Source organism: Scatophagus argus, chromosome 5, assembly GCF_020382885.2.
Source record: "Scatophagus argus isolate fScaArg1 chromosome 5, fScaArg1.pri, whole genome shotgun sequence".
Taxonomy (NCBI): Eukaryota; Metazoa; Chordata; class Actinopteri; family Scatophagidae; genus Scatophagus; species Scatophagus argus.
The window spans coordinates 27,346,627-27,359,432 of record NC_058497.1 but is presented as its reverse complement, the minus strand read 5'-3'; the positions used below and the strand labels follow the sequence as shown (position 1 = coordinate 27,359,432).

Genomic DNA, 12,806 nt, shown 5'->3' with positions numbered 1-12,806 from the left:
CTGTCTCGTTGTCTCGTCTATTTAGTCCTCGTGTTCCCAGTCACATTTGTCAGTGCGTATTTGAATGTCCTCTGTTCAGGCCAGGAAACCTTATTTTCTTGCCAAGCTCTGCCATGTATTGCCAGGAGTTTTTGCCATAGATTTTCTTTGATCCTAGTGACAGTAAGTGTGAGCCTGTTTTGTTTAGATTTTGATTTTTGGTTAAATAAAGACTATTGCTCAGACCTCAGCCTCGCTTGCCTGCCTTTTTGATTCTGCATTGGGGCGCCACTTTTTCTGCGTCAGCAACGCCAATTGTGACATATAGTATAAATTATTGAGTGTGTTATCAGAGAAAGGCCTTTCTTAGAGTGCAGCATTCATGCCTCAGCTGCTCTGACCTCAGTGTGTGTGTGTGTGTGAGTTGAACCTGCGGTGTCATATGTGGTCTGATAGCAAAATATTAACAACAAGTCTCATTCCAGAGCTGACCATCAGCAGCTGCCTTCAGTGTTCAGTTTCAGACTGAAAATATCACATTAAAAGTACCCCCATGTGGTGAACATTCCCATAAAATACACACAAGTACACTCAAGTGGACATTACAAGTTAACAAGCACATACTCTTTGGTAATATTAGAGACCTACAGATTTCATTGGGTATCTTTCCAGTCACCCATTCATCTATTTATTTCTGTCCCTGTCATCCTTTCATCCCTCTCTCCTGGTCCACTATCTGTATTCATGCATTCCCAGCTCCTGCAGTCTGTTTGATCTCCTCTGTGACATCCAGGGGCCCCTGAGCTCATGTCTCTGTTGTCTCACTCTTCTAACTGGAATAACCCTCTTCCTTCAAAACCTGATTCAAGACTCAAGATTCAAGATGTGTTATGCGAGCATAACGAAATTTTGTAAAGATTCTCAGCTTAAAGGCACACGTATAAATAGCACCAAAAAAAAAATTACAATAAACACTTAAGTAAACAAAGTGCACTTAGTGCCAGTCTATGATATAAAATAAGGAATGCTTCACGAATTTGCGTGTCATCCTTGTGCAGGGGCCATGCTAATCTTCTCTGTACCGTTCCATTTTTAGTATATGTGTTACTGAAGCAGATTAGGCATCCCTGCAAGGTGACTGGATCTGCCTTATGAGGAGATCAGACTTCCAGGAGGACCTCAGAGGAGAACTGCTGCTCTCTCATGTTGAAAGGAGGTTCAGCATTATGACAAGATGCACCACAGCTGCCTGCCTGTGGAGGTACTCTGAATACATCAAGCTGAGAGGAGACTCAGACCACTACTCTGTAATCCTGTCAGGTGCTTGTATTATTTTGTAGGGTAAGGGTGAGCTGATCTCTCTCTATAACTGATCTTCTGTCCTCATCACTGTGATATTCCTGCTCTACAGATTGAATTTCAGTTTTAATTCAATTGTTATTTATATAGCACCTTATATAATCAAAATTGTCTCTAGATGCTTTACAAAGACCCAGAACAAAACTCCATTTTAACAGGGTGAGGGTTAACCCAGCTCACAAGGGAGAACCATCCTGCTGATAGTCGGCTGGGTGAAGGAGGAGAAGAAGAGGTAGACAGGACAGAGAGGACGAGAGAGAGAGAGAGAGAGAAAGAAACATGCAGTCTCGTCTCATGTTCTAATCTGTGTAATAAAATGCTGTGATCTACAGTGTCAAAAGTAGCACTGAGATCCAGTAGAACAAGTATAGAGACAAGCCCACGGTCTGATGCCATGAGGAGGTCATTTGTAACTGTACCAGTGCTATTTCTGTGCTGTGATGAGCTCTGTTCCTGTGTAGGTGATCAGTTAACTGACTTGCAAGCACTCTTTTAATCATTTTAGACAAAAATTGGATCACCTGTCTTTCACAGTTAAACAACAGAAAAACTGTTGTTGCATAGCCCTCAGACACTCATCCACTCTCTTGTAGAGAATTAAGATGAGAATACCACTCTCATATATCTACAGTTTATATGGAGCTACCACTCTTACGAAAGGCACCAGACCTCTGAAAACATGGTTTTATTATCAGTTATAAGTAAGTTATATGTCAGTTTAAAAAAAATGTTGGTTCATATTAACATATTAATCAGAATCAGAATTCCTTTATTTATCCCTGAAGGGAAATTCTTGTTCTTGCAGACATTGCACATGCAGTATTCCCGACCAAGAAAGGTGAAAAATGCGGAGTATAAAAATAGGATAAACATAAAAATAGGATAAACAAAAACTAAAATCTCAAAGTACAGGTATTTACAAATGTGTTCAAATTTTTTAAGAAAAAAAAAGACACGAGAACACTATCAGTCTTTCATCTAATTGTACTGCGATATTTAGAGAAAGTTTAAGCTTGTTTATGGTCCAGTTAGTATTTGTGGTTAGACCAGATGACTCGACCGTGAAACATTTGAACTTGCATGGCAGCAAATCAGTTTGTTCTGTCCATGGCATCTGTGAGCAGTAATGCTGCTGTTCGGTTCTAAGTGGATGCTGCATGTTGGCCTCAGCTCTTATTTCAAGAGTGTTAATGGGAAAACTTGCCCTCCCTGGACAGCAGCAAAGCCAAGAGATGCCAAGCTCAGCCCTGTTCTCTTTCTCACTCAATGTCTCTTTTTATTTCCATTTTGTATGCTTCCATTTTGTCTAAAACACTTCAGCTTCCCGATTGATCATTCCTCCTTTTTCTTTAAACCTCTTTCTGTCTTCATGTTTTCTAATTTCCTCGTTCCTCTTTATTTTTTTATTGATTTTGGTCTACCTTCCTGCTCTGTCATGCTCCCTCTGCTCTCTGATTTACACGGTTTGGAAACAGCCATGAATGCTGTTATTGTAGGGCGTCAATGCTAATATGCTGCATTTGTCCCTATGGCAGACGGTGATAAGATTTACACAGACAGGCTCTGTCCCAGCCAATGGTTGGCACTGCTATAAAGAACCCTGGGTACCATATCAGTGCTAATATGAAAAGCTTGGCCCTGCTGGGAAACAGCTGGTGACATATTTACATTCACATAGAGGACCTGGCACTGTTACTGAAATGACTGGGCTGTCTATAAAGACGTGTGGCAGCAGGGACCAATTTGTGCCGGTGGGATGTGAATATGATCCCTTCTGGCAAACCTGTGATTCTGAAGCTGATGATAGAAGAAAATAAAAAACACTGTGAAATGTTGACAACATGCTGTATGTCTTTCTTGAAAAAGAGTGAGGCTGAAGAGGCAGTATGTGTGTTTGACACACTTTGGTCACATTTTTGTAGCATTCAGAGTTTGAGGGTATCAGTGTTGCAGCTGACCTTGCTGACCTGTGGCTCCTGGTTACACAGCAAGACCTCATGGAGGAACTTAAGCCTGCTGGCTGAGCGTTTTTTTTTTCAACAGTAGCTAAATAGCAGGCTGAGCAGCAGTGTTTCACTGTGTCATTCTGTGGTTAAGAGTTTGGGGCTCGTGCTGGATCCTGTTCCCGCAGGATGCAACAGAATGGGGCCTTAGTGATTAGGTCCAGCACCATCTTTGTTACTATTGTACAGGAATTCTTTTACTTCTCTCTCATTCTCCCTTTAGATTAAGGGTTGACTTTGGTCATTGTTGTCATACCGAATCTCAGTGACAGACTCCCAGGTGTCTCCCCCAGAGACAGCTGGATGGCCTTGACAGTGGCAGATGAGTGGATGCTCACTGGGCAGGTCTTGACTGGCATAACACTGTCCTGTTTTGTTCCACCAATGAATGACTGAGCATCTACAGTCCCTTCCTTATCATCTATTTTGAGCTTTTGCCAAGAATGGGTGAAACTACCTTGAGCATTCTCTATGTTGTATAAAAGATTTGTGTCCGGGTTTCTCAGGTCAGAACTGGGTGGCAGCACTCTGTATTTTCAGAATCAGAATCAGAATCAGAATTGACTTTACTGCCATTGTAAGTGAAGAGGTTTCACCTTACTAGGAATTTGTCTTGGTGATTGGTGCATACATAGAACGTAACGAGTAACATATAATAACTCAGAGGGAGACTCAACTGCTCCACAACAATTTACTGGTACAAACAAAAACCAAACGGCCTCTAAATCAAATCCAAGAATTGGCTTTACTGTGAAAATATGCAAGCACACACAAGGGATTTGAGTTTAAGTTTAAGTTGCACTCAGTGCAGGTAAGTCGATATGTCGATGTTATAAGGTTATTGATACTGTAGGACCGATTTAACTGTTCATGATTGCTGTGGGATTAAACTGCTCTGAGGTCTGCTTGTTTTTGTGCACAAAGCTCTGTAGCACCTCCCAGAGGGCAGAAGGAGGTCACCCACCTGGAGAGCTGGTGCCGGGAGAATAACCTCCTACTGAACGTCAGCAAAACTAAGGAGCTGATTTGTGGACTACAGGAAGAAGCAGCAGAAGGACATCCATTCACTCTGCATCGGCGGGTCTGAGGTGGAGAGGATGGACAGTTTTAAATACCTCGGTGTGACCATCACACGAGACCTGTCCTGGTCACTGTACATTAACAGGACTGTGAAGAAGGCCAGGCAGCATCTGTTCCACCTCAGATGCCTCAGAGACTTCAGGCTCCCCCTCAAGGTGCTCAGGAACTTTTACACTGCACCACTGAGAGCATCTTGAGTGGGAGCATCACCACATCGATGGGCAGCTGCACAAAGCAGGACCTCTCGGCCCTTAGGAGGGAAGTCCGCTCAGCTGAGCAGATGATCAGAACAACTTTACCCGACCTGCAGGACATTTACATCAAACGATGCAGGTCGAGAGCTGAGAAGATCCTCAGGAAGCCCCATCACCCCGGACACTCACTCTTCTCCCTGTTGCCATCAGGCCGTCGGTTCCGCTGCCTGAGAACCAACACTGAGAGGAAGAGGAAAAGCTTCTTCCCCCAGGCCATCCGTCTGCTCAACAGAGAGCGTTAATCTGGACAATCCCACTCCCACTTGCACTACATGCACTAGATGTAAATACTATTCATGTAAATACTGCACATTTTCACTTTTTAAATTTTATCATTTTTTTATAAGCGTTCTTTTTTTATGATATTTAAATTTTTTTACTTCCCTATTTTTTGGTAGCAGGGACATAAAGAATTTCACTGCACATTGTACCGTGTATGATTGTGTGTGTGACAAATAAACCTATCTTGTATCTTGTATCTTTTGTAAGGGGACAGCAGACACCTCCAGCAGCCAGAAGGATATCAGTGATTGGCTGGTTGCCACGGTGTACCACCACCTCCAACCAAGACGACACAAATGTGAAGTTTCTTGAGGGGATTCGAGTAGAAATGGACATGTTTGTGGACCTAATGCGAAACTGGCTTAACCAGAAGACACAAGAGAAAGAGGCAAAGAGGAGAATGACTCTGAGGATAATCAGAAAACAGGTGGTAGATGTTCTAGCAATCACAGAATGACCCTCAGAAAAGGGAAATGACACAATAACATCTTTAGATCTCTATCTTTATATTTAGATCTCTATCTTTATATTTTTTATTTTTTATTCTATTCTATTTTTTAACTTTTTATCTTTTATCTCATGTAAATTGTATTTTTATTATTTTGCACAGTTGTAAAAAGGAGTGTTGTTTTTTCATTTCACTGTGGATGCACATCCACATGTGACAAATAAAGAATTCTGATTCTGATTCTGATTCTTTGATCATAGAAACACCAACTTCTGTCACTACTGAAGCTATCGGTGTTGAAGAAGCCGCTTCTGTCATTGGCGAACCAGCTGTCATTGACGAAGCTGATGAACAGCGGGAAAATCTGTGCCTGCTGATGGTGACGGGGTTGGTTAGCTAGATTCTAAAGGATGACTGGATTCATGTGTCTCAAGTTAAAATCGAGAACATCATCAAGGCACTCACAGTTGCTCTTGGCGGAGGTTGCAGACTCTGACATTATTGTCAAGGTTTGTGCCCACCACATCAAAAAGGTTACCAAGGCAGCGATAAAAGACTTGAAAATGAAGATTCGTGGCATGAGGGCAGTCTGACCTCACCTGGTGATAAAGAGTAAAGTTATTTTCAAAGACATAATTTAGGTACTGAAAAAATATCTGACACCAGAGAAGAGCAGTTCGAAGAAGTTTTTCAAAAGGTTCGCATGGTTTTTGTAGGACGTTAGGCGCTTTTCACTGACTGCCTACCACTTCTAACTAAAGAACCATAGCAGGATGAGGTTTGCTCTATCATCGCAGACTGTCTGGAGGCTGCGTGAGACATTTGTTGAGAGCTGAGGTCCCGCCTCACATCCAACTGATCCAACAGTCTGTCTTGCCAGCCTTATCAGGCTGTTAGCACAGACTGTTCAGCATGGAAATGATGCAGGACGTCAGGTGTCAGAGGAGCACAGATGCCTCCCTTAAACACTGTGGCATCGCAGCATCGAGCTGACGCTTCAATTCTAGGCCTTCACCTTCTCGCTGTGATGAGCACACATGTATTCAGTGTGTTCCTCTGTGGGGTTTACTTCGAGTGTTTCGGTTTCTTTCCACTCTTTAAATTAGGAGAAAAAAACCCAAACAAAACAATATATACGTGAGTGTGTGTGTGTGTTTGCGTGAGTGTGTGTGTGTGTGTGTGTATATAACACTAAATGTGAAGCAGTGTTAAAGAAGCTTGAGATGAAATGCTTAACCGGACTTACCTACAAAGCCATCAGGATTGTAGGTGACCCCATCCACCCATTGCACAACCTTTCACTGTGTGCGGGTGGGCAGGAGTTGCAGAGAGCGCAGATTGAGGTGAGTGACAAGATCAAGGATGGCAAGGAGCAGTATAGGAGCAAGCTGGAGAGCAAACTGCCCAAAACAACACCAGGGAGGTGTGAAATGGGATGAGAAGCATCACTGGTCAAGGAACAAAGACTGCAGCAGTGATGGGAGGAGACCAACAAGAGGCCAATGAGTTAAACCTGTTCTTCAACAGGTTTGATGTTGTGGACACTTCCCATCCCTCACCCACACCTCCAACACCTCACCGGGGGTCATCACACCTCCTTGATTACTCCCCCACCCCTCCTCATCACTTCAGCCTCAATCCCTCCCACTTAACACCCCTCACCCTCCAACATCATTGTCTTTCCCCAACAGGTCAGAGCCTCCAATCACCATCAGCAGGGATGCTGCTATGACACTCTTCTGCTGTTATCTATATCTCATGTATATACTCTGTTATTTTTATAGTACTCTGTTATTTTTTATGTTACTCTGTTATTTTTATATTTTTTGTGATTACTTGCTACTTTTGTATGCTTCTTTGTATTGCAACCCTAGCACAACAATTTCCTGCGGGATCAATAAAGTTCTTATCTTATTTTTTATATATTGCCTGTTTGCACCGTGGGTCCAAGAGGACTGAAATTTCATCTGTGCTGTATGTCCTGCATGTATAGCATATTTGACAATAAAGTTGACTTGACTTGACTTGACTTGACTTAAGGTGCTACACAGTCAGTTTCTTCATATAGAAGACTTGCCGATATATTTTGTAGATATATTTATAAATCTCATGGTGATTTCATGTTGGAGAGATTGCTGGGTGTCTATATCCTGTTTGCTGCTGTAATAATGTAATTTCCCAGTTATGGGACTAATAAAGGATTATCTTATCTTAAATTTGGTTGCCTCTACCTAATGTGCTCACAACAATAACAGACTTTTTATCACAACATTCATCATTTGCGTTACAACATTCGTCTTCACACATATTTAATATTAATGTAAAAATACATTATATATATGTCCATGTATGTTAGAATTCAATGTGATTATTGCTTGGGGGAAGAAGCTGTTCTTGAACCTGTTTGTCCTTGTCCTCATGCACCTGTAACACCAGTGGGTAGCAGGTCAAACAGGTGGCATCCGGGGTGAGAACTGTTCTTCACAATGTTTTCTGCTCTGCTGAGGCAGCGGGAGGTGTCGATGTCCTTCAGGGAGGGCAGAGGGTAGCCACAGATGCGAGGTGTTGATGACCTTCTGGGTCCTCTTGCTGTCTGCTTCAGCGCAGCTTGCATACCACACTATGATGCAGTGTGTTAGCAGGTTCTCAATGGAAGATCTGTAGAACATCACCAGAAATCAGAATCAGAAATCAGAAACGTCTTTATTGCCATTGTAAGTGAAGAGGTGAAGAAAAAGATGAAAAGATTAAAGATGAAAGTGACATATTTTGTCATTGGAGGGAACTCACTCCAACGAAATTCGTGCTCTGCATTTAACCCACCCAAGTGACGTGCACACACACACAGCAAACCCGGGGCAGTGGGCGACCGCGTGCAGCGCCCGGGGAGCAGTGGGGGTTAGGTACCTTGCTCGAGGGTACCTCAGCCATGGACACCGGGACGGGGAATCGAACCAGCGATCCACCGATTACGGGTCCGACACCCTAACCGCTGATCCACGACTGCCCCTTTTTTTGTTTTTTTTGTTTTTTTTTTGTTGGTGATTGGTGCATACATAGAATGTAAGGAAGAGTAACATATAATAGTAGAATAAAATAAAATAAGATAAAACAAAATAAAATAGGTAAAATAAATATTGTTCTGGAGTCCAAAAGTGAGGTAGTGCAGGGTGGAACTATAGTGCAAGTGGGTGAGGTAAACAGTGGAAATGGTCAGCAGGTGGATAATGACATGAGCAGAAATCGGTTCCTGTACTGAAGTAACTAAAGTGCAGAGCAGTATGTTAGTCGGTGTTCAACAGTCCAACAGCAGAGGGGAAGAAACTGTTCTTGCGGCGTGAGGTTTTGGTCCGAATGGACCGTAACCTCCTGCCTGAAGGGACTTTCTCAAAGAGTCTGTGTCCAGGGTGAGAAGGGTCAGCTGTGATCCGACCTGCACGCCTCAGAGTCCTGGAGATGTACAGGTCTCATCCCTGTCCGAGATGAGACCGATGAGGGTGGTGTCGTCTGCAAACTTAATCAGCTTGACAGACTGGTGGCCGGAGGTGCAGCAGTTGGTGTAGAGAACTCTCAGGAATTGAAGTTGCTGCTGTGATGGACTCTCTCTACACAAACATTGTTGATGTATGGGGTGGGGGGTCTGTCTGCTCTGTTTTTCCTGAAGTCAATGACGATTTCCTTAGGCTATTAGTCTAAAGAAGCATAACCAGGGCCTACCCCAGGCCAGGCCTAGCTATAAACCCTGTTTTTCACGATGGGTGCAAAACAATTAACTCTGTAAGTTACCCCTCAACTCTGATTACCAAAGCTTCAGAACATTAGCAGGATAAACACTGTGCTGGTAAAAGCCATCATGCTGTTCTGCTGTTAATTTAGAGCTCAAATGAAACCCAATAATCTGCTGAGCCTTCTGGGCCTCATTGCGTTATGAAAGAGCAGCCATGCTTCCTTCCTGCATTACCCCCCAAACTTTAATCCCAAACTATTTCATTAGAGCCATTTCCAGGCATTTTAATAGCCAGAAACCACAATGGCAACATTAGCAACCTTGCTGGCTCCGGCCCCGGGGCCCCTCTGCTCCACCACGTGTGTGTGTGTGTATGTGTGTCAGACTGCATGTGTTGTTGAATGTGTGTTCGTGAGTCATGGATGTAGAAGTGTTTGTTTCTTTCCGTTTTACATGTCATGGTTTGTGTGTGTGTGTGTGTGTGTGTATAATTTTATTATTAATTCCACTTTTTCCTTCATCACATCATCACAGAAGTTATAGCAATTAGCCAATGTAAAGGAAATGTCAGTGCATGTGTGAGTGCGAGTGAGTGAGTGTGTGTTGTGCAGGTCAGTGGTGATTCAGATTCAGCAGCAGATTTTGTCTTTTGATTAGAGGGGAAATTACAGCCAGCCCTTGAATATTAATATCTGTTCTCTCATCCACTTGGTAACAGTCTGTGCTATTTATAGATCTTTTTAGAAGTGTGTGCATGTGTGTGTGTGTGTGTGTGTGTGTGTGTGTGCACGTATCCACACACTTCTGCCTCGGCCAGGAATGATAACCATACATTACTGAACTGTCGCAGGTACTGGTGATTTTTGTATGGGTGTGTTTCACTTTGACTTCATTTAATTTGACTGTTTTTGATAAACTGCAGGAATATTTCCACTCCTGATTTTTGTGTTAAACATGAGTATTTCCCGTTCCATTCATTGGAAAAATGTCCAACATATTTCTTGTTACTGACATTCCATAGACACTAACTGTCTGTCTTTATGTTCATGCAATCTGACAGTGAGTGAGCATGTGGACAGTCTAAAACTACAGGAAGTGGTCCACACATATCCTGTTTTCAAGGATGAACTGCCAAACTCTTTGACTTTTGCTGTCTTTGTTGTAACAGCCACCCTTTCATGTTGTCAATTGCTTTTATAAAATCCAATCTAATCTGAAGAAGTTTCAGTGTTTCCTTTGCTACAGCTGTAACCCAAACTTCTCAGGCTCTTTTCCCAAAGGATCAAGGCTCCAAGGGGTTGTTGTGTATTTCAGGTGTTTTTTCTTAAAACATCAGATTTAGGACTTTGGACCTTGGAATACCTGCATCACAAATATACTTTGGTTCTGACTATCATCTAGACTGTAACCCTGATCAAAGAACACAGACTCAGTTCACTTGTTGTGCATTATTTCAGAATCAGAATCAGAATTCCTTTATTTATCCCCGAAGGGAAATTCTTTTTCGTACAGACATTGCACTTGTCCTACAGACATTGCACTTGCAATTTATAGCATATTTTGCTGTTCTAGCTTTAATTTTCTTTAATTTCTCACCACATCAACTAATTACCTACTACATGTTCAAACCTGCACTTGTTTAGCTCAAATTGACACTCATAGATGTGTTATAGAGTCTAATGGCCAGGGGAACAAACGAGTTCCTGAGTCTGTTTGTGGAGCAGGTCAGAGACAGCAGCCTGGTGCTGAACACACTCCTCTGACTGATCAGAGTCCTGTGCAGAGGGTGGGAGATGTTGTCCAGTATGGACAGGATCTTATCCAGGGTCCTTTTTTCTGCTACTGACACTAAAGAGTCCAGCTCTGTGCCCACCACAGATCCTGCCCTCCACACCAGTCTGTCCAGCCGTGTTGTGTCCCTCTTCTTGATGCTGCCTCCCCAGCACACCACAGCATAGAAGAGGACACTGGCCACCATGGTCTGGTAGAACATCAGCAGCAGTGTTTTGCAGATGTTAAAGGACCCCAGCCTCCTCAGGAAATACAGACGACTCTGTGTTTTCCTGTGAATGGTGTCCGTGTTAACTGACCAGTCCAGTCTGTCATCCAACTGCAGACCCAGGTACTTGTAGGTCCTGACCACCTCCACCTCCGTGCCCTTGATGGAGACCACTGTGGGATGGGGCCTGTTTCTCCTGAAGTCAACCACCAACTCCTTGGTCGTGGATGTGTTGAGTTGCAGCTTGTTAGCCCTGAAACATTCAGCAAAGTCCCCTACCAGGCTCCTGCACTCCCCTTCCTGTCCATCCTCAATGCATCCCATTATCACAGTATCGTCTGAGTACTTCTGCATGTGACAGAGCTCCAACTGGTACTGGAAATCAGACGTATAGAGTGTGAACAGGACCGGGGGGGGGGCTGTGCCCTGAGGTGCTCTGGTGCTGCTCAACAGGGTGTCAGATGTGCAGCTTAACAAACTGCGGTCTCTTTAGACGTTCTTATCTAACCAACCATTACATGCAGCTTTTAAATCCTAAAATAATCCACAATAATTATTTCAGTCAGAAATCTGAGATATTGTGGAGGATCTGGAGAGAAAAGAGGAGGGTTTGAGTCCCTAAGTCGGTGATGGGGAGTGGACAAGACACATCCGAGTTTCCTCTCAAATTAATTTTTAAGTTAAAAAAGAAACCTCCATGGCTTGGATTCATCTTACAGAAATGAAGGTCTGGGGTCCAGGAACAAAGTTCACCACCGATTTCAGGACAGGTTCAGTTCAGACACAGTTTCTCACTAGCTTTGGCAGATAATTTTTATTACTTTGTTCTGTGAAAGCAAGCTCTGGGAAATTACTTTCTCTCATCAAATTAAACAATGAAGTATAATAAAATCACAGAAGAATTTATTTTAACATAAGTAATGAGAACATTTTTCCTGTTACAACATTCAGTATTTCAGAGTTACACGGAGGAGCAAAAAGAAGAGGAGAAGGAGTGAAGATTAGAGGATGGATTGGTGGTGGGAGATTACAGCATTAACAGGAAGGAGAAGATATTAAAAATCAGTAAAAAACACACACTGAAGAAGTTCAGAGGCATCCAGATATCTGCTGTGTGAACAAAAACACAAGTCACAGGTAAACCCATACAGGTGTACGCGCACCATCTGAACATCTCTCTCTCTCTCTCTCTCTCTCTCTCTCTCTCTCTCTCTCTCTCTCTCCCTCTCTCTCTCTCTCTCTCTCACACACACACACACACACACACACACACACACTGTCAGGAGGAAGTGAAAGCGTCTCTTCCACTAAAGTTTGACAGTTCATTAAATCTTCTTGTTGACACTGAGCGCCAGGGCAACCAGAGTTTAATAAGGCTGTTCAGGCTGTAATAAAGCTTAAGATACCATAAAAGAAGCAGTTTGGTCTGCAACACACTGCAGTGTGTGGCCTGTTGTACGGAATCACAACACAATGAATGCTTTTATTGAGTTAAAGAAGGAAACACATTATCCTCATTAGCTTGGGGTTTCAGTTTGGATTAGAGTGGGAGTTTAAATATTTTAAGGAGGAGCGAAGATGGATGGAGGGCCTGTGTGCCGCCACAATCCTCCTCAGTTTTGGTTTCCTATCTGTGAGTGGCTGTAGAGGTATGAAAATGATCACTTTCACTCAC

The 12,806-nt window shown here is 43.0% G+C and overlaps 1 non-coding gene across 1 annotated transcript; it reads right to left on the bottom strand.

The window, feature by feature from the left end:
- Nucleotides 1–992: 992 nt before the first annotated feature.
- LOC124060000 lies at nt 993–1,095 on the bottom strand. The gene has a single exon (XR_006843483.1). It is a non-coding gene; the product is annotated as a U6 spliceosomal RNA (small nuclear RNA).
- Between the last annotated feature and the right edge of the window lie 11,711 nt (nt 1,096–12,806).